Source organism: Rhincodon typus, chromosome 1, assembly GCF_021869965.1.
Source record: "Rhincodon typus isolate 14 chromosome 1, sRhiTyp1.1, whole genome shotgun sequence".
Lineage (NCBI taxonomy): Eukaryota > Metazoa > Chordata > Chondrichthyes > Orectolobiformes > Rhincodontidae > Rhincodon > Rhincodon typus.
Genome location: NC_063332.1, coordinates 150,485,722 through 150,491,155, shown reverse-complemented (window position 1 = coordinate 150,491,155; position 5,434 = coordinate 150,485,722).

Here is a 5,434-nt window from a genome sequence, read left to right as displayed (position 1 = left end):
GTCTGGCAGCATCTGTGGAGGAGAAAACAGAGTTTACGTTTTGGGTCCGGTGACCCGAGTTGAGTTCTGAGGAAGGGTCACCAGACCCGAAACGTTAACTCTGTTTTCTCCTCCACAGATGCTGCCAGACCTGCTGAGCTTTTCCAGCAACTATGTTTTTGTTCCTAACATTGCATTTACCTTCCTAACTATGAACTGAACTTGGACTCCTAAATACCTTTGTGGTTCTGATTTCCAAAGCCCTTTCCCATTCAGAAAATAGTCTACGCCTCTATTCTTCTTACCAAACTGCATAACCTCCCACTTTCCCACATTGTATTCCATCTGCCACTCCTTTGCCCACTCTCCTAGCCTGTCAGAATCCTTCTGTAGCCCCTCTGCTTCCTCAGTACTACATGTCCCCCCACCCATTTGTGTCATCTGTAAACTTAGCAACAATGCCCTCAGTTCCTTCATCCAGATCATTAATGTATAACACGAATAGTTGTGGTCCCAATGCTGAACCCTGCGGGACTCCAGCGGTCACTGGCTGCCATCCTGAAAAAGACCCCTTTTATCCCTCTTTCTGCCAATCTTCTATCCATACAAATGCCTTAACCCTAACACAATGGGCTCTTGTCTTATTTAGCAGCTTGCCAATTCCTTGTGGAAATCCAAATAGATCATGTCCACTGGCTGTCCTTGTCTAACTTGCACATTACCTTCCCAGACAATTCTAACCAATTTGTCAAGCGTAACCTTCTCTTGAAGAAGCCGTACTGACTCGGTCCTTTTTACCATGCTCTTCTAAGTATTCTGCAATTTCATTCTTAACAATGGACTCTAAAATCTTACCAATGACCATGATCAGCTAACTGGCCTATAATTTCCTGTTTTCTGTCTCCCTCCCTTCTTAAACAGGGGCTTTACATTAGCTATTTTCCAGTCCTCTGGGACCCTCCCTGACTCCAGTGATTCCTGCAAGATTACCCGATGCCTCCACAATGTCCTCATCTATCTTCTTCAGAACCCTGGTGTGTAGTCAGTTCAGTCCAGGTAATTGATCTACCTTCAGAACTTTCAGTTTCACAAGCACCTTCTGCTTAGTGATGGCCACTACACTCACCTTTGCCCCAAATCTCTTGAAGTTCACCTTTCTACTAGCAATCCTTTTGCCAAACAAGGGCCAGATTTATACAATTAATTGTAGGGCCCTGGGTAGTGTTGTAGAATAGAGAGACCCATGGGTTCAGGTACATAATTCTTTGAAATTTGTGTCACAGGTAGAAAAGGTGGTTAAGAAGGCGTTTAGCATGCTTCGCTTCATTGCTCAAGCCTTTGGGTATAGGAGTTGGGATATCATCTTGAGGTTGTACAGCATGTTGATGAGGCCTCTTCTGAAGTAGTGTGTGCAGTTTTGGTCACCCAGTTGTGGGAAGGATATTATTAAATGGGAGAGGGTTCAGACAAGATTTACCAGAATGTTGCTGGGATTGGAGGGTTTAAGTTATAAAAATAGGCTGGATAGGCTAGAATTTTTTTTACTGGAGCATAGGTGGTTGAGAGGGTGATCTTATAGAAGTTCATAAAATCACGTGTAATCCTAAGGTGATTAGCAAAGGTCTTTTCCCTAAGGTGGGGGAATTCAAAACTATGGGGCATATCTTTAAGGTGAGAGGATAAAAATTTGAAAAGGATATGAGGGACAACTTTTTTACACGGAGAGTGGTTAGTGTGTGGAATGAACTGTCAGAGGAAGTGGTGGATGCAGGTACAATTGCAACATTTGAAAGATATTTGAATAAGTACAAAAGGAAAGGTTTGGAAGGATGCAGGCCAAACACAGGCAGGTGGGACTAGTTTAATTTGGAAATATGGTCATGTTGGGCTAATTGGACCAAAGGATCTGTCTCCATGCTGTGTGACTCTATGACTATAGCACCTTCACCATTTATTTCACTTGCTGCTTACTTTTCTAACAGCATAAAGCCCACCATTTTTCCAGCTCCTTCTGTTCTGAAGAGGAGTCCTATATTCGGCTCGACGAGTTAACTTTGCTTTTCTCTCCACAGAGGCTGCAAGATCTGCTGAGTGTCTCAAGCACTTCCTGCTTTTATTATAGGAACTTAATGACGAGTTATTAGATAAGTGACAAATTAAATGCTGCTGTTGATAGGCACCAAACATGCTAATAGGCCAGCAAAATCACTCCCCTTCTTTACAAATACGGCTACCCAAGAAGGAAGACATGATCCTCTTTTAATGTCATCTTCAAAAGGTAGCATGGAAGCATTTGGGCTTGACAGGATAATACAAAACCCCTTAGTTTCAGAATTGCCATCTGCAGTATAAGCGCACACTTCAGTTGTAAAGTGCTCCAGTTGCCATATTGATAGAGCATTCCATGCATATCATTGTCTGTATAAAGAGCAAGTGGATCGTGATTTTTTTTTCATTTGATATAAGCAGTGTCCCTTAATTTTTTTAACTCAATGTTCCAGCCTTTGTCCACATTTAACTGTGTGCAACTAAACACAACATTAAATGGCAAGAACAAGAGACAACACAGTATGGAGCTGGAGGAACACAGCAAGGCAGGCAGCATCCCTCCCCCTCCCCATTTCTGAAGAACGGTCCTGACCTGAAACATCAACTTTCCTGCTCCTCTGATGTTGCCTGGCCTGCTGTGTTCCTCCAGCTCCATACTGTTTTGTCTCTGACTCCAGCATCTGCAGTTCTCACTATCATTAAATGGCAAGGAGTACACTTTATTCAGTACAACAGCACTACTTAAAGACATTATTAATTACTGATAGCCTATAGTACAGAACCTAAGTATAGCTGAATAAAGATACATTTTATCAAAGTTATTTGTCTTGCATTTGTCAGGACAATTTGCTAGAAATACCGAATACAGAGAAAACATTTATACTGTATGAAAGAAGAGTGCTGATTGGTTAGCAAGGGGACTTTAACTGGTAGAGATATTATCATGGAGATTGCATCAGTTAGTTGATTACTGATAGTAAACTGCCAAGCTTTGTAAAAATTTCAATCAGGCAGGTTGATTCTGATTGGTTAGGGATTTACCCTGAGAAATGAACCAATGAATGGCTGTCTTCTATTTTCTTGGCACAGACGCTGCAAGCCAAACTGACAATCATAAATTGGTTGTTGATGTAATCCTTCACACGTTTGCGATTATTTAGCAAATGTTAGCCAATTGCAGAATTATATTTAATGTAGCCATTATACAAGAGAATGGCTTCCATCTTCCATATTGTAACATCAAGCTTCCACAATTAATAAATGGAATAATAGCTACCACAATTTGGATCATTCCTTTTTAGGTATCATGTAAATTCATGAAAGAGCCTAAAGCCGTCACATTTGCTCCTAAAAAGTGCCCTGTCTATCTCAGATTAAAGAGTAAAGTATTTCAAAGATTTGAACAAAAGATGGATCTAGCTGTTTTATGATGCTACTATACAGCAACAATTTGAGTAGTGTTTGCCCACTATCGGGATACTACCATCAAGCTAAAACAATATCTATCAAACAATTGAGTACTGTTGTATATGAATTTCAGCACTAGTGTAATACCAAGTACATAGTTGTACATGCCAAAGACTTACAAAAGTCAAAAGTCAAAATATCAAAAGCGTATCTGTTTGGTTGCTCACACAGGCAAGATACTGATTGTGTACCCCGCACTGTGGAGAGAAAGCAGAGTTAACGTTTTGAGTCTGATGACTCTTCATAAGAACTGATAGCAGCTATGAAAAATGGTATTTATGCTGCAGGTAGGTGGAGATGTAGCACAGAGAGAGATATATTAAGGGGCTAGGTAAACAAGAAGATTACGGATGGCAGACCAGGACAGAAGAGAAGCTGAATGAGTGATAATGAGAGTGGAGGTTAGCAGAAAATATGTAGTCTGTGCTGAAAACAAACCAGGTAATGTAATAATTGAGATAGTAGGAACTGCAGATGCTGGAAAATCTGAGATAACAAGGTGCAGAGCTGGATGAACACAGCAGGCCAAGCAGCATCATAGGAGCAGGAAGGCTGACGTTTCGGGCCTAGACCCTTCATCAGAAATGGGGGAGGAGAAGGGGGTTCTGAAATAAATAGGGAGAGAGGGGGAGGCGGATAGAAGATGCTGTGATTGGACAACATTTGCAAAGTAAGTGTGTAAGCTAATGTAACTAAAGGCTCTAAAGTTCTCTGAACCCGATGCCGTGCATCTTGGGGTCTTAGTTGGTTGCAGAGATAGTAAAAGTAAAAATTGTGTTCATTGTAATAGATAAGTGTTGGAGCTGAAGAAGCACAGTCGGCCAGGCAGCATCAGAGGAACAGAAAAGTTGATGTTTCGAGTCGGGACTCTTCTTCAGAAATGGTAGAGGGAGAAGGGAGCTCTGAAATAAATAGAGAGAGGAGGGCTGAGGCTGGGGAAGGTAGGTGGGATGGTGATAGATTAGTGCAAGTAGGCAGTGGTGGGGATTGGTCAGTGAGGTGGGAAGTGCGGATAGGTGGGAGAGAAGATGGACAGGTTGTGTCAGTTCCAACATCAGCAGTTCTTGCTATCTTTGTTCATTGTAATAGTTGTTCTGGTTGTGATTGATAGGTGGTAATCTTGCAAACTTTCCTAGATTTTGAAAAGGCCCCAGTCTATTACAAAACTGCAAATCTTATGCCCTAATCAAGAAAGGAGGTGGGCTGAAAGAAAGCCACCGAGCCCAACACCTGCTATTGGGAAAATTCTGGAATTAATTTTTAAGGTGGTTGGAGCAGGACTTTGTGAAGAGTAATATGATTTTGTAAAAGGAAAATGTTTGACAAATTTATTAGAATTCTTTGAGGATTTAACAAGCAAGATGGATAAAGAAGGATCAATGTGTTTGAATTTTGACATCTTACAATGTTGATGGTAATGTTAGTATGGAGTGTCTATTGGGAAATTGAGATTAAGGATGAATGAGTCATCTTCAAATTGCCAACCAATAGCTAGTCAGGTGCCACAGGAATTGGTGCTGGAACCTGCACGATTTCTAACCTATGTTGTTGTCTTGAATGAAGGGGCAGAGTGCCTTGTAATCATATTATCTGATGGTACAAAAATAGGTGAGAAAATGAGGGGTGGAATCTTCCCAACCAGTGAGCAATGTGGGCAGTAGTGAATCAATTCGTAAAATTTGGGGAGAATGGAAAAATGAGATTATTGAAGTTGAGAAAAGAAAGTCCAATTTTCCACCCAAAATATTAACAGTGCAATAGGAATCTCACTAATGAGCTGTGAGAGGTCTTTTTGTATATATCAACATATCATTCTTACCTAATATTTTCTTCTTCATATGCAGTTTGAGATTTTAACAGGGAGAGGAGAAAAATTAAATGTCAAGGTGAATGTTTGAGCAGGTGTCTGGTCGCTTCAGCATGCTGCTTGTTCTTCCAG